The 21,582-nt window shown below is 37.0% G+C and overlaps 1 long non-coding RNA gene across 2 annotated transcripts in view; it reads left to right on the top strand.

The window, feature by feature from the left end:
• The first annotated feature begins 2,295 nt into the window (after nt 1-2,295).
• Nucleotides 2,296-21,582, top strand: part of LOC131873669 (uncharacterized) — a 91,331-nt gene continuing 72,044 nt past the window's right edge. Inside the window, exon 1 of one of the 2 annotated variants that reach the window (XR_009371600.1) lies at nt 2,296-2,572. This is a non-coding gene — a long non-coding RNA (uncharacterized LOC131873669). The remainder of the gene's footprint in view (nt 2,573-21,582) is intronic. The other variant, XR_009371601.1, reaches the window with a different exon arrangement.

Below are 21,582 nucleotides of genomic sequence, written 5' to 3'. Positions count from 1 at the left end.
CTTCGACACACCAAGTTCAAAACCCCATGCCAAAAGCATCGTCACCACATCCACATTTGTTTGATATTTGTGCATTGTCTTAAGAAAACTCTCTCCTAGTAGTTTTTTCATGATCTCCACAAACCCGTCATCACAATGCTTAAAAATGCACTTGATTCTTTTGTCTGAAACATCACCCAAAAAGGCCAACTATTGCCTTTTGGTGCACAAAGTAAATTTTGCCTCCATACTTGGCACCACATCAAACAACCAACATACAATATCTCATGAATGGGCCCAGTTTCCTATAAATAACTGCCCATCTCATCTCACACACATAGCCATACCAAGTAATAACACCGATTAAAAAATTCTTTGCACCGCACTCTCCAAATCTTCCTCTTTTAGATTGTGAAAATCTTCAACATGTGACTCATGCACTTCTCCGAATGACGTTGCCCATTTTGACAACGCGTCAGTCACCTCATTTCCACCTTTTCTCACATGCAAAGTGACATAATTGCTGATTAGTTCTAAATCATTTTTAATTTTGGCAATGAATTTATTTATAAACCAAGCATTTGTTTCACCCTTGATAAATTGTATTGATAACAATTTGCAAGTCCCCTTCTAGGTGTAAATTTTGCACCCCCATTTTGATCCCCCACTGAATCGCTAGAAGAGCTTCTTGTACCTCGGCTTCATTATTTGAGCTGTATGTAAGTCTTTGAGCTCTCATTACCAAAATATTCCCCAACCAATCTCTAATGACAAACCCTGCACCCAAGATACCTGGATTACCTTTTGAAGCCCCGTAAAAGTTGGCCTTATACCACCCAAATTCCGGTGCTTCCCATTTTACATTAGATTTCTCACTAGGACCCGAATTCACCTGTGAGGCCCATGAACGAGCAATTGTCTATTCATAATTATTTTATTAAACATATCTTATTTTGAAATGATTTTGATTTTTAATTTTCTACCATTCCATTATAAGTTGTACTCTATTCTTTCATACATATTTTATCAAGGAAGGTATATAGAGAGTAAACAAGATATAAAAAGAATAAACATTCTCAAAGAATTAAATACTATGATGTATTTTATACAATTTTTTTTCATATTTCATTCATAAAAATAAATCTTGATAATCATAGTAATGTAGTATTATTTCTTTTTCTTAAAGGAAATCTGAACTGTTTATGAGCAATGTAGAGAGAAAAAGATAATTTTGCATATGCCCCTTATTTTAAACTTATCATAATGCACTCTTAACTATTACATTACACTATCACATTTCTTCCTTTCCCAAATTTAAAATAAAATAAGTGGATTATTTTAAATGTTATAATATTAAACACATTTATATCTCTTTGCTTCTCAATTATGTTAAGTTTGTATTTTACATTAAAACATTTTCATATTTGTATTTAATATGAATGATTTTGATTCCAAATAAAATTGTAACTTGTTCTTTTGATTAAATTATAAATCATACTACTCTTACTCATTCTCTTACAATTAGTAATAATGTTATGTTTTATCTTCACATGCACTAATTAACACTATTACTTAAAAGATAAGGTGAATTAATCTATGCGTAGATTTCTATGATCTGAAAAAATATTTTCAAACACTTGGAATACGGTCAAAGACAATTATCTACCAATTAATTATCTATCTCAAAACAAATGGGTGTTCATTAAAAATTGACTCTCTTTATTTGAGCTCGTTTAGATAGTAACGAATTTCAAACCATGACATTATTACATTCGGTACAATCATTAATTTGTTGTACAAGTTGGGTTGGGTTCCATTTTCTTTGACAATCATTGATCGTGAACCAAAGGAAAAGAGGGTTGCGACTTTTAATCCGACTTCATTAATTCTCCATTCATGTGGAGTCAAACATTGACAAGAATGGTTATCTGATACTGAATGAAAACGAATAATCAAAATTTATGCAATCGTCTTGCATTGTGTCTCTACGATTTTCAATTGTTAATAACAAAAGTTAAATCATTCATCTCAAATAAAAAACACCTTAGACATAATAAATAATAATTAACAATTTAATTTAACTTTAACTCATTATTAAATTAAATTATAAAAATTTAAGATGAAATCTACAATAATAAATCTAAACCTTTCAAATTTATACCTATGAAATTGACTTACAAAATCAATACTAATTAAGACTCATATTATTTATTAAATTAAAAAAGTGTTAACAAACTTAAGTATAGCTGCAATTCTCTTTATAATATGCAACTTTGTTCAATACAAAAGAAAACCAAGAAAAACCATAAAAAAGAACTTCCCTACCAAATCAAATTGAAATGATTTTAGGACTAATTTTTGCGCATGAAAATAACATGCCAATATAAGCCAAAGCCATTTCCTTTATTCATTAATTCACTCTAAAGGAGAATCGAGCAGGAGGTGAGAAGATCGAATCACAACAGCAAAATGAGCGGAAGTGGCAAGAAAATTGCAGTGAAGGCCGTGGATGGCATGACGAAGCTTCTTGTGACCGAACCTTCGTAACACTTATGAAGATGTTAAGCGCACTCTCGACACAAAGTTCAATCAGGTATTGCCCATTCTGCCCCCTTTTAATGTACATTGCGTACCTTCTAACACATCCTATATAGATATGGAAGATTTACAAAGATAACAACATGGTCGAATTATAAAGTATAAACTGAGCATTCAAACCTAGACCGTTAGTTAGCCAGACCGGACATACAGGAGATATAACAAAGTACATCTATGAAATAATGAACCAAATCTTGAAGTATGGGTATTAGATTTTCATTCGGTAATCTGAAGGAGATATTGTCTCTGCAAAATGACCCCTAAGTGCACTGATTACAGATGGATAATAAATGTCTATCGGTTTTTAATGTGGGAGCACCTGATGCAATCTAAGGGGTTGTTATTTGATGGTAATGGGGTGTGACACCATCAATCAATAAGGTTACCCATACATCATAGTAGACATGTGGTAAGGTCGCGGTTTAATGATTATGATTAAGAATCAAGAATGAATTGGATTTGCCTCAAGGGCGAGGCTAGGGCTAATTGGGTGCACTCAAGATCGACTAAGGCTTAGTGAGGTACATCCAGTGTTTTCCAAATATAAACCCAAAGAATGCGGCTGAAGCTTATATAAAATGAAATCGTGTTCAATTGTAAGAGTACCTGAAGCAGTCCTACTATTTGTTTTGGCTTCCAATGATCCATAAATTCTAAGTTGCCTGTTCTGGTTCGGGATACGGGTATGCTAGTAAGACAATTGCTTTTTCTTGGGTATGGTATATATATATAGAAATGTAAAACTAAATACATTTGATAGTATGATACTTAATCAATGCCAAATGCCAAAATGGTAGTGATAAAGATAACTATTAAATGCCAACTGATAATTCAAAATTTCAATATTATGTCATATGCCATATAATGTATCTCATATATGTCTAGGGTCACAATTCAAATGAAAATCATTACAATTACAAAATTGAAATAAATACAATAAAAAATAATAATTGTCTTCAATCTTCATCAATCATCAAAAGAATCTAGATCAAAATCATCGTTTGCTTAAAGTTCAACATTATTTGAACCACAAGTAAATGCAGTGCCACTCCCACTAGGTTCATCATGTGTAAGTGTCTCATCATCATCATCTATAGTGACACTAGCAAGCTCTTGAATAGATGCATCCAAGTTGGTACACTCAGGGTGTTGTCTTCAAAATCTGATTCACTTCAACATCCTTGTAGTAAACTCTGTGCAGAAGATATATTAAAGGGAAGGAAACTCTTAGGACAACATATGACAAGGTTTGATTTAACCTTCTACACTTCGGACCTACTCAGAGTCCAGGCGGGTATACCTTGTGAACTAAATTCACACTTTCAAAAGATAAATCCACAACAAACCAGTCCAGAAAACCAGTGGATCTAATCACCTTGAAACTAATTGAAACAAAGGAATGAAAATTATACTCATATTCAGTATTTTGACCTACAAAACATGTAATAGACAACCTCGATCTATACCAGTGCCTTATCCAAGGTCACAGAGTCATCTAAATTCAAACAATACTCCCCAAACAAGATATCTTTACACATCCCATTGGCTCGGCTTCTGTTGATCCCTATATGTGCCTAACACACACAAGAATTTATGCATACCTAATTAAACTATGCTCATCAAGATTCAAAGTATCCTACAGAGAATTTATTGGTAGAAATAATCCTTGCATATTTAATTCCCCTCCTGAAGAGAAAAGCTAAGAAGAATATCTACTGAAAGTTGCCTTACAACTCTATTCAAACAAAATAACCCTGGATTATTCAGAATGAAACAGTAAACAATTGCAAACACATTTGAAGACGACACAAAGTTTTCACTCAAAGCCAATGGTCTGTATATTGATATTATCTTCAAGAAAGTATTACAAAAACTTTTGAATATTCTCCATTAAACTTAGAAAAGCTCAGATAAATTTCTGCAGCGTTTTCTTACAATTCTTTGCGATTCCCTTTTCTATTAGTCCTGGTATCCATTTATAACAATATGGATGCACATAGCTTCAGACTTTCCTAGGAGAATTTGTTACAATCATTTCTTTTCTAGAAGAAGTTACAAAGCCTTTTACAAAAAACAGTTACAAGTCCTTTTTGACTTCTGCAGCTCCTTCTACTTGTTGTCCGGTTGCAACCTCTTCTAATTGTTTAGGAGCGCCCTCTAACTGCTCTACATCCTGGATGGCATATTTTCTTGTCCACTCATTGTACACATCATCAGTTGGCCATGCAAAATTAATCACTTTTGCCTTTGCCTTGGTTAACCTTTTCCAGGAATTTCTCATCTTGTTGACTTTTGAATTGAGAAAACCATAATGAGATTTTATTTTCTCCATCTCCTGAACTGTTACAACAAAAAAGGAAGCATCATCTAAATCAACAATTCCTTTTATTCTGGTTGATAGTTTGGCCTCTAATTCCTTAAGCCATACTTGTTTGTCCTTTAGTTGATCTAGGCTGACAAAAACTCTCGGAAGCAATTCAAAAACCTGCTCAGCATACTCCTTTTTGTACAAATTGATTTTCCGGTCAGCATTATCCACCCCTTTTGCTAACTTTACTAAGTCCTTGGTGGTGTCACAAGTGGATTTGATGATAGGATCAGCCCCTGCTTCATCATAAGATACACAAATAAGCTCCAAGTCCTGCTCTCTAGGCTTCCACTTGTCAAAAATAGGTGTCAAAATGGCCTTATCTCCATTGAGCTCATTCCACATATCCAAAATCTTGCTTATGTTGTTATGTAACAGTGAAACACTCATGGTATCTGCAAAACTTGAGATGGTAGCCCTTACTCTTTCCTCATACTTCTTTGCATACAAGGCCTGAGCATGTTTAAAATTCTCTAACTCTTGAGGAGTAATCTCAACCATTTGGGGGCTAGAAGGTGCTGGAGATGGTGGGAACTCAATGATGGGGCTGGTAGGTGGAGGTCTTGCAGGAGAAGAGGAGATCATCAGTGCTGAAGACTCACCTTGATGGTACTGTCCTGTCAACTGGCTTTGCAGCTTAGCAATGATGCTATCTTTACCTCTTACCTCTTCCTTAGCACTGTTATAAGCCTTCAAAATTGTCTCCAATTTGACTTGAAGGTCTGCTTTTTCTTTAGCCTCCCTTTTTGCTACCGCAATACTAAATTTTGCAGTCTCTAGCACAGTGCTAGCAGCTTCCACCACCCTTGTATTCTGCACTCTCTTCACTATCATTCCACCAAGGTAGCTTGACCCTGCGGTGTCCTTACTTCTCTTATTCTCATCTCTCTTGAGAGACCACATGACAAGTGCAGCATTATCTTTGCTGAAAGTGATTCCCTCCATGGGCTTGGTTTCTTTTCTCATTGCCTCCAGTACCAGGGCATTTGCTATGTCCCACTCAGGGAGAATGAGCACTCCAGCTTATGCCACCATATCTCTTCCTTGCTCAGGAGTGATGGTCTTAAACTCATCCATCATTTCTTGCTTTATTTCCTCCTCCACCAGAGTTGGATCTTTGTGAGGCTGCTCACCTTTTCTCTTCTCACATCTTGCATTGTATTTGTCTATATTCTGTTTCCATACAAACTGCATAAATGCTCCTGATGTAACAAAATTGTTATCAGCCAAGAAGTCATCACTGGCCTGTTTGATCTCAGGATCCCACTCCTGGCCCTTAAATTCATTGGTAGTGATCTTCATTTCAGCAGCAAGGGGCTCTTCTGGCATTCTCTCTTCTACTTCATCATATGTGTAGGCTATTTCTCCTAGACTGCCTAACTATATCAGTTGTTCAGTTGCTGCCTGTTCATCTCCTATGTGAATAGGGGATTGGGATGGAGAGTACAAGGGTGTATCAGATTGTACTTCTTTTCCTACTCTCTGCTTCTTTGGGCTCTCTTGGATGTCAATGACATCTTGTATCTTCCTCTTTCCTTTGGAGGTAGAGGGCTCCCCTATTGTAGGCATCAACACACTATAATTAGATTTCTTGTGCAATGTATAGTCACCAGGAGGGATTGCTCTGGTGGAGGCAGACCTACTTAGAACCATTCTTGCATTTTCAGGGTTGCTTTTAATCACAACCTCCCTCTTGTCTTTCAGAGTCTGCATTACATCCTCAAAGCAAACAATTAAGAACTTTATTTTCTCCTCAAAAGGGAAAAAGCTAGACAATGGGTCATAGCTGACATCAAACTGATGTACAAAATCTAAGGCTTTCTTATAAGCCACCCATTTTTCCTTCCTCAGCTCCTGCTCATCTAGATCAAACTCATTTCTAATGAGGTCTTCAAGAAACTGAAATTGATGGGGTCTACCTCTGCACACTGCTCTCTTTCTAAACATGCCATTGAAGAAGTCTTTTGGATCGGCACACCTGGATATTGCAATTGACAAATGATAAGGTTTGAGAAAATCCTCAAAACGATTCCAACCTCCCTTGGTTATTATAAATTGGTGGGCTATGGTAACCGTAGGGAAAATAGTCCCTTTACCCCTGCCTGTCAGTTCTGCTTCTTGCACACTACCAATTTGTCTGAGAACTTCTGCAATCCCCACTTTGAGAGGGACCTGATAGGGCAATAAGAATGGAGTGCCTCTAAAACCAAAAACTCTGAAAATTGTGGAGACAGGGTATAAGTAAATATCACCCCAATTATGAACAATCTTTATGCTTTTTGCAAATTCTTTTGGTCTAACAAATTCCAAAAGAACCTTGGGGATTTTGGGGTTTTCTGAGCAGAGGAGAGTCCTAATCTTTGATGCAAAATATTTATCAAATTTTAAGAAACTGGCATCATCTCTGTCCCATGATAGCACTGTACTCCATAATTGCATTGGCATCTTTTCTCCCGCTTTCTCTTTTATGAGGTCCAGTCCACTTGCAAAGTAATCACCACCTTTGAACAAAAACAGATGCATAAGGAGTGAATACCATCCGAAAGGCCTATCCACCTTCCCATTTTTTATTCCTATCAACCCTCCATGGATAGCATCAATAATGAAAGAAGCATAATCAAAGGTTACTGCAAGAGAAGGATTCAAAATCTGAGCAATCATTAGCAAGTAGTGATTGGGCATATTTGCTTCAGCATCTTCTCCTAAAATTTGGCAAAGTGACCAATACACTCCCTTAGCCCTAAGGGTGAACAGACTCAATGAGAAGGGCTCTTCAGTGTTGGGTCCTACAACTGTCAACGCACCTATCTTCACAAAAAATTCCTTAAGAGGCCTATTTCTGAGGTGGTTCCTCTGTGCACTGTATACTTGAGCTAATGATTTAAAATTAATGGGTTCCAGAAAATTGGTAAATTCATTAAGCCCAAAAGCACTTCTGAATTCCTCATTATTGATTTCAACGAGGGCTTTCCCATTTATGTCTCTAATGCTCCTTGTGATTGGATCATGGTTATGTGCAATTTGAGTCAATAGATCCATATCCATGAATACCCCTGGAACTACCAACTTCCCAACATCTAACTCCCAGATGCTATTCTGCGAGGTTGGAGAATTTCTCATTCCAAATCCAACTTTGAATAAGCCCAAACTAGACAACCCAACCTGTGGATCTCTCAACCAATTACCCTTATCATACAACCCTTCTCCTATCTTCAAGCGAGGAGCTCTAGGCACTAATTCTTTTACTTTTGATGCTTGATTAGTTGACAACGTCAACTGCTTAAGAAAATCATCACAAATGGCCCTCTCCTGATAATTAACTTTCCCGGAAAATTCTCTCTTAGGTGCCATTTTGAAATATGTCAGCAATTAAAATACTACCCCCAACTGGTTCTATGACAAATCAAGACCTTAATTAAAACACCACAGAGAAATTGCCACACAAGAGTACAAGAAAACCTGCTTTTAGCTCGAAGGAATCCACTCTGCAACTGAATTGACTTGCTTTGTATTTGAAGAAAATAGCTTTGTATCTGCTCCTCTGCAACAATTCTTTTGAATGATACCTTTACTCAATCGATAGGAGATCATATATGGTACCTAGGCTCTTAACTGCGACATTGATACCGCATGCTTCAGCCGTCCCTTCAGAATTAAATTCCTGAGAGAATTTGAATTTTTCGCTCTAACGGGTCACAACATTCCTGCACATTCTTTCCTTTCGCTGTTTCGCTGTTTCACGAAGCATAACCTTCGGACAATTTTGTTAAACGAAATCACGCCAACCGTCCGATCAAAAGAAACTTGATCGTCCTTTACACTGACTTAACAGCCTCGCCTTCGCGCTGGGCCCCACCTCTTCGCCATTTCGTGGGCTTTATCCTTCGAGCAGTTCTCCTTCGCGAAGCCGCGCTAGACGTTAGATGGAACTCTAACTGCTCGGTGTTTAACTCTTACCGAAACCGTCAACATCTTCATCAACTGCACCTTTACCTTGACTGCTAGCGGTCTTTCGCTATTTCGCAAGGCTTAAATAGCTTTCAACTTCAGGCCACGAAACAATGCGAAGCGTTGGATCAGATCGGAGATGACCATCTTTTAAGGGAAACCTTTATGCTTGCTTTATTTACGCCGCCTTCTCATTGATTACTGACTACCACGTGGCACTCAACCATTAGCTTTAAAAAACCGTTCAAGCCTAGTTCAACGTCAGCCACGTGTCTCTCCCTTATACCGTCGGTTACACCTTGGTGGGCCCTCAACTTCTTCTGAAACCACGTGTCCATGGACACGTCACCATCTAGCATGACACCTGGATACCCTCTCTTCTTTTCGCCATTTTGCGAAGCATATCCTTCGGGTGGTTCGCAACCGCGAAATAACACCAGCCGTTGGATCAAAATGGAGTTGATCCTCTTTTAACCTCATGCTTTATCTGTCTTCGGGGCCGAAAAACCTTTTCGCCATTTCGCAGGGCATAAAACATGAGCATTTTACCTTTGCGAATTCACGCGGGCCGTTAGATTATTTTTGACTTGCTCGATGCTTAACAATCTTAACTGAATCCGACAGACGTGGGCCCTCTGACTCAACTTCAAACACTTGGCATCTAGTCACTTTCAAAGCTGACATGTCAACTTTTCATTCGCTGAGAGAAAACACTAGATCCCACCTCATCCTTGCCACCTATATCTGCCAGGTCACTTCTTATCCCGCGGCATGACTCACCTTTGGGACCCACCTTTTAACTCTTAGACCCGCCTTGTTGACTATTGTGGCCTTTGCCACGTGCCATCATCTTACTCGCCTTCTCGACCAGCTGGACCATCTACTTGGAGTGCCATGTCATTTCGCCACTTCGCAAAAGCTAACTGTCGAGCATCTTCATCCTGCGAAACAGCGCGAACCGTCGGATCAGCTTGGACTTGATCACCTTTTAGTCACTTAGAAAGTTTTCACATGCAGGGTCCCACCAGACGCTTTCGCCATTTCGCGAAAGGTATTTCACTTGCAAGTTCAGGCTGCGAAATAACGCCAGCCGTTGGATCTTGGACGAGATGAAGCCTCTTTAAACTGGACCAAAAGCGCCATTTAGAATGCTTCTCCCTTTCGCCATTTCGCGAGTCATAAACCACGCACAACTTTGCCTAACGAAATTGCGAAAACCATAGATCTACCTGAGAACTGGGCACAACTTACTAGGCCCGACAACATTAGGAAGAAAATACATAAGGCGTAAAATTTTACGATTAATTCAAATAACCGCCTAGGCAAATGACAAGGGGGGACACTTCCTACGACCCCAAGACCCATTACTTAAGTGGATAAAGTAACAAAGAAATAGAAACCAGAGGGTTTTCTGATAAAACATTGAACGATTTAAAATTAAAACCCTAAACCCCTAGGGCCTAACACAGAGCTGAAGCAATTGATAGTGTGTCTAATTCAAAATTTCAAAAACTTAGCCGATTATGGGAAAGGAAAACCCATTTTTTTAAACAGTGATAACACAGGGGCTATGTCCCAAAGCTTCATTGATTCTTCCTTGTAGTGTTCTTGCTTATGTGATATACATAAACCAAGTCTTTTGCTTTTTTTTGCAGCTAATAGGTTATGCTTCATCGAGTGGATAAAGGAGTATGTACTCCAATTCTGTTCAGCGGAAGAAGAACTTGCGACCTGTTGAATTGGAGAGAAAACCAACACAACTTAAAAATAAAAAGTGCAAAATAAATTAAAGAATGCTAAGTACTGAAGTCTACAATACAAATGTCAAAAAATAAAAAATACTTGTGATAGAATTTTGATTTCAAGAGGTTGGAGGAACAAATAATCTTGCCCATGGAGGTTCCACCATGTATGAGCATTTATAGTGTATTGGTCTTGAAGAGCACAAATACTATGATCTTGTCATGAGATGAACACACCAAACTCTTTCCTAACATTTCCCTTCACATCCAAATTTGAGAAGAGTCTTTTGAATACCCACTTGTACCTATTAGCAACTTCACTATCTCTATATGGTGTTCTCCTTGGAAAAGCAAGTATCTATGAGCTATAGTATATGAGAGATAATCCATATGCAAGGAGGTGCAATGGTGTGTTCATCTTGTTCTAGCGATGATGAATGATTTTCTCCACATTTCAAAAAAATGTTTCTTTAGGGTCATTCTCTTTTTGTGCTATTATGCCTTTTATTTTTTCTATCATGGAGTCAATGCCATCATAGATTTCCTTCAAACATGGCCAATTTGTATCAACAACCTGATCATACTCATGATAGGCTCATTGAAATTCAAGACATATTCCACATGAGCCCATCAATCGTCATCTAGGATCAATGGCTTGATCTTTTGGGCCCTCTCTGGATTTGATTGCTTCCAAATACTCCATTGGTTGCTAATTACCATGGTACTCAATGCCTCTTGCACCTTCACAAGTCATCTCAAAATGATTGTGTGATGCAAATCGAGTCTCAACAACCTAGGATCATGTAAAAAATATGTTAACAACACATTAAAAAATATTATATACATATTAAACATGGCATAAATAAAATTAAATCTATCTTCAACAATTCCAATTTTGAGAAAGTCTTGAAAATGTCTTATGACATATTATGGTTTTTTCAAAATCATTTGGATCTCCTCACCCGCTTGGTATAAATCTTTCGTCCACTCTATGCGAGTGCCAATTGCTTGCATCACCAAGTAAAGGGAGTGTACAATGCATGGTGTCTAAAAAATGTGTTCATGTCTTTCCTCAACCAAAGCACCTGCAACCCTACAATGTTTTGCATTGTTTGTAATGATTTGGACTACATTTTTAGGACCCACCATCTCTATGAACTCAATGAGGATTTTAGAAATGAATTCCACATCTTTGATTTGCCCCTCACAATCAATTGCTGTAAAAAACATTGCTCCTTTGCGGGACAATAGGATAACATTTATTAAAGGAGAACTTTTGCAATCTTTCCATCCATCAAAGATAATAGAAAGTCTTGTTTCAATCCAAGAATCCTTAATTGGTTTGAGTAATGTCTCTATAATTTTTTTTTCTCTTGCCAATAGGATTGTGTGCACCTTTTCATACCTAGGTGTTGTGAAACCATAAGATGCACTATTGATTGCTGCCATCATTTCTTGCCAATGTGGTGATCTCAGCAAGTTGAAAGGAAGACCATTGGCATAAATACAATGTGCAACTTGTTCCTCTGCAATCTCTCTTGCTTCATTTGAAATGCCTTGTCCAATGGGCCTCTTTTTTGGGAAGGAGTGGGATCTTCTACTTGGATAGAGGGTGTCTCCAAGAAAGGATGTTGGTAGGCCATTACTGGATGAGAATTTGTAGGTAAAGTCATTGTTTTTTTCTTTCCTAAGGATGAGATCTTAGTTTTGCTCTTTTAGTCGCAACATTAACTTCTTGTTCTCTAATGTATGCCATAATTTTTTCAATTGACAATCCATTCCTAATGTTTTCATTTGACAATCCATTCCTAGATGACCCTTCACATACTCCAATCCATTTCCCACTTATGGCACAAAAGTGATTTCTCACTTGACTACATGAGCTCGTAAAGTTGACTTTACACTCATTACAATTTCAAAGGAATGCCCCACCTCCTACAAGTTGTTCAAGCATTGTAGTATATTTCCATAAACGAGATGCTCTATCAATTTTAAACTTTTGTTTTTATCAATATCCATTGAACTTGAACTATTGGCCATTCTTGCAATTTGATTTTGCTGTTATAAGAAATTTTACAATTTTAAATCAAAATAAATAAATAAATGCAAGCCTACAATATGTACAAACTAACGGAAGTTCAAAGCGAAGATAAAAAATCCTTATAACAAATAGCAAAACTTGTTTTTTTTTTTCTAAAAAAAATTAATTAAAAAAACTTAAAAACTTTTTGTTAAAAGACCAAAGAATAGGATAACATGCTTACCTTAGATGATTAAATCTCCCTTGTGCAAGCTATCTTTTCTCCTTTGGCACTCCCTGATTGATCACCTCAGTTGCACCTCAAAATGCCAAAATGAGAAAAAAAGAGTGAAGAGAGAAAAATGATATTTGTTGTGGGCGAAATGGTGCTTTTAGGGTCGTTTTAGAGTTTCTTTTTTTCAAGTTAAAAAATGTTAAAACAAATGTGTTTTGGATACTTTCTTGGTGTTGAAGTTAGCTAGGTATGCGTTGGTGCGTCTAGAAACGCCTTAGATGCCCCAAGTTCCTTGTGGGTACGCTTTTGGTTCTCAGGAGTACTTGTGCCAAGATGCCTTTCGGAATGGGTATGACATCGGTTCCTGGTGTACTCGGCAACATATCATAATTTTTAACCAAATTTTGAAACATATTATTACTATGCATCTATGTAGATTACTTCTTAATATCTAATATACATTTAACATAAAGAGAGCCTAAATTTTATAGGTTGTCCAGTTAGGGTTTGATATTTCACCATTTTTCCCCCTTTGTCTATATTTAATCGTAATTCTGTGTCTTTGTAAACAACCTGGGAATTTCCAGCATGCTCATTCTTCGCTTTCTTTATTAGATCTTTGATACTCTATAAAAGGATATAAAATTTAGGACAAACTTTAGCATATCATTCATGTTTACTGTTTTCTTCATACTTTGCTCTAAAGAATCATGTATTTTTGAGAAATTATATACGACCCTAGAATGGGCCATGCCATATTGGACAAATTTGAAGGGTTGATCGATTCAAGTCTCTTATAATCACCTAAAAGCTATTATAGAGGGCTAGTGTATGATTATTCATATTTGATAATCTCCAAATACCACAAATGTGTAAAATATTGTAACCGAAATCTCCATTACTCACATAAGAGTTGGAGTCATGAACTAAGGCAACATCATGACACATCATCCACTTTCACGGTTAAATTTTTCTATAAAAATTAAAATCAATTTGCAAGGAAAGTAGTTATGGTTCTAATAGATGATTTCACTATTCTAAATTTCTTTGGTAATATTTTCATCCAATTGATGCATCATTGTTCTCTGTAAGCTGTCATAATTCTATAGATTTTGTTAGTGTTTTATTTTCCCCCTTCGGGACAATGGAAAATGGAGTAATGTGTAAAGATAAACCTTTCTTTAAATTAGACTGGAACTCCCTTGTAACAAGAACTTAAGCTAAAACCCTAGAATCCTAACTATGGAAATAACCTGACTTTTTCTTTGTAGTTCTTGGGATTGGGCTCGAGGCTAAACAACTTTTATGCATAGAGATTTTATGATTTTATGTTCCATCCTTTGGTAATGAACACACATGCTCACGCTCTTTGGCTAAAAGTAGAGAGCAAAAAGGATAAGAACACATGAGAATTGGATTGAAAATTAACACAAGATGCTATAAGTTGAATATTGGAGATTTACAAACAAAGCTACAACTTTTTTTTTTGTCAATAAATCACTGCTAAGGGGCAGCACCCATATATTATTGATAGAAAATTTACAATATAGTTCTTCTGTATTCTGCATTCAACTATACTATTCACCTTGCTTCCTATTCCCAGCCTAAAGTATTTGTAATAGTCAATACCCCCTATATCGATCTCCATAGTACAAAATTGGAGACATACACCCGCAGAGAATGGCATTCAAGAATAACTCATGCATCGCCACCCCCACCTTTATCTAGTAGCTTGCCTTGTGTTGTCATCATAGAAATTCGCGGCTCATCATTATATTGCTTTGGCTGTCCAGGATGATATTTCCAAATCTATTTTCCACTTTGGGAGATTTGCATCCGAGTTGTTCCGTACACTTCCTTTCCAAGCCTGTTATATCATCATCAATTATTTCCAATTTGGACTTTGTCCCCCAACTCTAAATCATGTCCAAGATATAAATGCTTGACACGCTTTGTTCGGCCTGGTGTAGTCCTTGCCCGTCCTTTCATCTCATTTTTGAGTGACATGTGTCCCTCAACTGCCAATTTCTCGCTTGTGTAACCCCAACTTGCGCCATCTAGTTATTTGCAATCTCTCATATCAATGATTAGTACCTGTCTTCATTGGAAAGGGTCTTTGTGCATTTGCACTCTCAGGCATGCTGCATTGGGATGGCAGCATTCATACATATTAACGATGACACCTCGTTGCCATGTCACCACCCCCTAATTCCTCATTCATTATGTCCACGACCGATCTGGCCAACTTGTCCGCTACTTCATTGCCTTCCTTATACATGGCTTATTTTAAACTCTGTGAATCTGCCATTCAGTTCTTTGATGGGTCTTAGCCAGCGATTCAATTTCCAGTTGGGAGTATAATTCAATCTAATGGCATTTATTGTAACTAGTGAATCGCCTTCTAGGTGTATTCCTTCTGCCCTAATCTCCAATCCTAACAATGCCACCTGGAATTCAGCAATGTTGTTTGTTGTTTCTCCAAGATGCTCCGATCTCTCTGCTATAATGTTCCCCTTCTCATCCTGAGCCACACATCCTATCCCACTCGGGCATGGGTTGCCCTCGGATGTGCCATCAAAATTAACTTCTATCCATCCTTTATTGGGGGCACTCCATCAGACCTCGTTCCTTGGATTGTTGGGGAGATCAACCTTCCCATCCCCATTAACGGGGGGCAAACAAAGCTACAATTACTCAAATTTACAAAGGCTATAATACAAGTCTTACACTAAATTTTTTTTGCTTGACAACTATGACATCAAGTCAGAGCTACATCATGAAGTCATGATCAAATACCATGGAGTTACATGCTACATTAAGGGTGTATTTCACATTTCTAAACTAGAGGTTGTCAGGATAAAGTCAGGTTGTTCAAGAGCAACACAGGCATCACCAGGGTGGAATGCATTACAAGGATGAAATTCCCAAGCAAGAAGATGAAAAGCGAACGTGATTAAGGAACGAATGATAGTTTCAGAGGAGTTAAGCAAAAGTTAGAAGGTCACATCGGGCAATTGGAAATGTTGAGTATCAAGAGATAGTGTCCCATCACAAACACTTTGTGATGATCTACGTGAGGAGCAGACTGAGGTGGCATCCCAGTCATCATCGACCCAATTAGGTTCTTCCAAAGCAGCACGTCCAGATACATTGAATCTGACTCATCCAAGATTGGAGCTAGTGACACATGGCGATTCATCAAATATTGTTTCTGTTAGCAACCTTTATGTCTTTCATTGATGTCAATACATTCCTGAAAGTTTACCAAGTCTATTTGCTTGCAGCATTACAATCTGAAACAATATACTTCTGTGTCTTCGTGAAGTTTTCTCCGCTTTGTATCTGATAGAATGAAAAGATTACAACAAGTTATTATTATGAGAAGGCAGTACATCTTTTGTTTCAGAATGATACATGTCTGAGACTTGATTATGGGTTATTCTAACCAAACAAGGAGACAACGTTAATCAGATCTTACCAGTCTCTATTATCCTTTTCACGATCTGTCATCATTGAATGACAGCAGAATGATGTCAGGTTGAATGATTAAAGACAATTATTCAGATGTATTACAACCGTCAATTTTGTTTTCAAACTTGCAATCTGAATAGTATATTGGTGTAGTTTTGTGATTCAGTTTTGTTTGTAACTGATTGCCACCTGTCATTGGTAGTTGCATCAGAATAGCATTAATATTAAAAATGAAGAATATCACTTTTGATAGGAATAATAAAAGGCATCGATGTTATAAGACAAGAGTTTTATTGTTTTAATTGGTTGGGATTAGTTAGCAGTTATTAGTTGAGGACAGTTATAACTAGAAGGAAGATAGTTACAACTTACAAGAAGTTATAACTTGTTTCTTAACCATCTATACCTGATTGATGGTTATATATTTGTAGTTCAATGTGATGAGAGTTATGTAGCATCGAATGGCAAAGATATTGAAGTGAGCAGTAAGTGATTTCTTTTGTAATGTTGATGTGAATATTTTCTGCTATGATAAAGTTAAAAAGACTTATTGATGTCAAGGTGTGGGAGAATGTTTGATGATGACTGAGTTTTTGAAGATAGAAACCTGAAGTATATTTATAATCCGATTTCAACGATCTTGGAGAATGTTAAAAAACTTTACAATGTTTGAGAAATGAATGATATGTCAAAGAGTGACTTGAAGCGAATGCAGAGCATTGGAGGTTTTCTTAAGTTCTGGAGAAAAAGAGAGGTATACTATGTCTGTTCAATTTTTGACAAATTAAATAGCAATCAGGTTCATCATTAGCAGCCATTCATAGTCTGTTTTATTTTTGAAAATCAGATTCCAGAATTCTGTATAAGTGTCTGTAGAATCAGGTTGAGAACAGAGTCAGCAGCGGCAAATATCATTTGTACTGATTTGTTGAAGTTGTGATAAGTTATGTGAACAGGATTTTTTGGAGGTTGAAGACAGTAAACAAAGTTCTAGTTACAGATCTTTATTTGTTTTCAGATATACAGAAACACACTAATTTTCGTATTGGTTGCAGTGCATTATCTTGCAGTTATACAGAGTCTATTGACATTAAGACTTGTTATAATTAGTACATTTTTCTGTTTGAATGTTTGAGATTGGTAGAATTGATTGGTATAATTGATCTGAAAATAAACATACCTTGTAACAGAGTTATTTCTGGAGTTTGTGCTCTAAGTTTCTTGAGTTGGTGCTTAAATCACTGTATTGTGTATTTGGAGGGTTGGTGCTCTCATAAGAACTTTGATTGTGTTGGTGCTCATATAGATAGGGGTTTGGTGACTCCTTAGGGTTGGTGCCCTTAAACATTGTAATTGAAATTTCAATTGTGAGGCTGGATTAGGACAGTAGTTCCTAGTAGCGTTCTCACTGTGGTTTTCCCATCCTAGGTTCCCATGTAAATCTTGTGCATTGTCTTTATTGTGCATCTCTTTTCATTCCTTTCAGTTTTCAGATTGAAGCATATTATAAGTTTAAGTTATTTTAAGAATTAATTTGATAAGGATTGAAGTTTTATTTACGATTGATTCACCCCCCCCTCTCTCAGTAGTAAACCTGTGTTCTACAGTTTCATATACCTAACCTCGTTCCTTATTGGTTAGAATATAAAGGACATGTGTCCTAAATGATGTAATTATTTCATTAGTCAAATGGAGTTTGTTGTAACAAACCCTAATTAGGGTTTTATTGTTAAATCTCAGCCATTGATTCACAATTGATCCGACCCATTGAAATGTAATGAGACCTCTATATAAGGCTCAACCTTCCCATTTGTAAAGGTTAATAGTTAATAGTTTATCATGTCCCCACCCTTAACCCAATAGTCATATTCATAAACATGTTAATAATAAACAAATTATTATACACATTCATATAACATATTCATTAAATGTTATACATCACATATTAATATTCTTATTAATATAACAAATTCATTAATATTCTTATTAATATTACATATTCATTAATAAACATGATTGATGGCTTTAATACAATATTCCTTATTTACTTACAAAGTAATGATAAGACAAAGATGTACGGCAGGTGGCACCCAAGTCTAATAACAAATAAGGACTGAACTAATCACCCTATGTGTGAATTAATTAAAAAAGGCAGCGATTAAGCATAGTGGAAGATATTAACAAAAGGACACGTTCCTTCAAAAAGTCATCTTCATTCTAAGAGAGACAAAGAAAAGGAAAAAGGATATAACTGCACAATGAAGTAGTATGAAAAGGACGGAAAAAAGATAAGAGGAATACGGGAGATGAGGTGATTGGAATATGGGCAGAAAAAAGGTAGTCTGCAGTCATACTGTCCAGGAAACATTACGGTGTGGGTATAAGGATGGTTAACAAATCCATATGATGGTGTTTTACATTATTAATACAACTTGATTTTAGGTAATGCAATTAATACTACTAATACAAAATTAATATGGTTAATACAATATGATATGGCTAGTATAATACAATGTGATTATATAATAATATAATATGATACACTGTTAATGTAATACTATATAATAATTTAGTCACATATTAACATAGTAATATTGTTAGTGTAATGTAACATAAAGATGACAAAATGACATAATGTTGCTAATTAAATCTAATACAATATTGCTAAATAGTATCAATGTAATACAATACTGAAATGGAATATAGTAAAATGTAAGTAACATAAAATAGTGATTGTTAATTCAACATGTTGACGTGTTTTTTGACAGCGTCGAACACAGAATAAAGTCACCAACGATCACCTTATCCTCTCTTGATCAAGATCAGTCTGTATGCTAAGATTGCTTAAAGTTCAAACGGCTAATTCCAAGGTTCCTTCAGTGCGTGGATGTGACTCAGTTGTTTGATGGGTTTGCTGTTAACCCAAGGGGCCTTACGTGTGTTCAATTGAAGAAGATGATAAACTCATGCAAGCTCAAGGATTTCTATATGGATGATTTGCAATGAAAGCCTTAGTTTTAGATTTTTTGGATTTTCGAATTATGCAGAAAGTAAATGAGAGTAGGGTAGAGAGAACTATGGTAAAGCTAATCTAATCCTAAGAATAGGAGACATGATCACTCGTGCAAAATCAAACCACGCTTCGTTTCGCCAACAGAGCACAACTACACGAAGGTGGTGCAATCTTCAAAGGGTGCATGGAGGTTTTTTAGATCACCAATATGGACCATCGGATCGAACAATCTTCACTGATGACTGAAGTTAAGCGTACACACATAACAAAAGGCTCAGGCTAACTTTGCACGGTATACAACAATCAGTTGCACACCAAAAGTATGAGCTCGGATTCTACAACAAGTACTCCTATCAAATCCAATTCTCCTAACAACTTGTAAGCAAGTCTAATCTAACTGAAGAGAGCAAGACCATGCAGATTGCTAAAATAGAACGAGAATACACCATCAAAATCGAACAATGTATTAAGTTGGCTACTTCAACAATCCTGATGCAACAATCTCAGATAACAATCTCCCCTCCATTTTGGCGCCCTGCTGAGTGTTTGGGCGGAATTTCATTGTGTAGGAGGAATTTCATCAAATTGTGAATCCTCCATGACCCCTTCATTTTGGCGCCGAGCTAAGGATTTGGGCGGAATTTTGCACTGGTGGGGGATTCATGCATTTTTCATCTTTCCTTGATCACCTTCCTTTAGCGCCCTCCTTTCTCCTAGGGCCCAATCTCACCTAAGGCAAGGATTTCAACATTTTTCATGAATTCCATGGCAGGGTGGTTTTGGCGCCTTGGTACCTTCTAGGGCGGAATTCTTGTTTGTGGAGGAATTTCACTGAATGTTGAATCCTCCATGCCTCCTTCATTTTGGCGCCCAGCTGGAGAGTAGGGCGGAATTTTGACTTGGTGGAGGATTCAGTGAATTTGTGAATCCTCCATGCCTCCTTGATTTTGGCGCCCAGCTGGAGAGTAGGGTGGAATTTTGACTTGGTGGAGGATTCAATGAAATTTGTGAATCCTCCATGCCTCCTTGATTTTGGCGCCTGTCCTTCATCTTGGGTAGAATTTCGCATTGGTGGAGGATTCAATGAAATTTGTGAATCCTCCATGCCTCGATTTTGGCGCCATGTAAGAATTTGGGATGATTTTTCCGGACTTCGAGAATTTTCCCGAGCTTTCCATTTCAGAAGTGGGCTTCCAGCACTCAACCATCTTTTGGCTTTCTCTGTCTGCTTTCTGACTTTCCGGAATTAGAAATAGTTGCAAATGCCTAATCTTTGTCACCTTGCTCGAATGGTCCTGTCAGAACAAACTTTCCAAAAATAGAAACCTTCAAAGTGTCAGCATTAGACCCCTAGATAGGATACAAGAATGACTTACTATAAATAGAAACTTACTAAAAATAGAAATTACTAAAAATAGTAAGTCTGATTTTTGGCAAAATGACGACATTCCGGGACTCAGTAAAATCCCTAAAAAATAGGAACTTTCTAAAAATAGAAAGTTGCTCCATTTTGGCTCAAATTTTATTGGGAGGTTCCTTGAAGGGTCCTTATTCCAGTCGTATGTTCAGTTTTTCCAAAACCCTAACAGAAACCCCTAAAATCTAGGACAAAAGGCAGAAACCCTAAAAAAGGACAAAACAGGCCCTAGACTTCATCAAACTCGCCCAAACGAAAAGCAGATTGACTCCAAATGACCCTCGAACATCTGCAAAGTGGAGAGACTGACGAGATTGCCACCAAAACCCAAAAAAACAAAGCCAAAAGATTGGGACGACCCACAAAGCAGGGGGTCCCCATCTGGAATGGGGCGATGTGTGAAAATGTCACAACACAACACAATATAATATTCTTAGTGACACTGTAAATATCAATCTGATAAATGGGTTCAACAAATACCAATTACTGTCATAATTTATATATTTTCTTCATCACTTATACACACACACACACACACACACAATGGTGAAGGAGGGTGTGAGAGCATTGTGAGAGGGGTATAGTGTATGGACACTCTTCTAGATATGCCACCTCAAAGTGGGACAAGATGAGCCCATAGAGGTCAAATGAGTACAAAGGGTACAGTCTTTGGGTCTAGGAATAGATGGTTTTTAGGGGCACTCTCCACAATCTTTTCCCTTTTCTCCACCATGGCTCACAAATACAAGAAGTAAAATCATTAAGGTATTAAGATGATGACTAGACGAGGG

This window comes from Cryptomeria japonica, chromosome 2 (genome assembly GCF_030272615.1).
Source record: "Cryptomeria japonica chromosome 2, Sugi_1.0, whole genome shotgun sequence".
NCBI classification, from domain to species: domain Eukaryota; kingdom Viridiplantae; phylum Streptophyta; class Pinopsida; order Cupressales; family Cupressaceae; genus Cryptomeria; species Cryptomeria japonica.
Note: the sequence above shows the minus strand (reverse complement) of the source record. Positions and strands in the feature narration are given on the sequence as shown.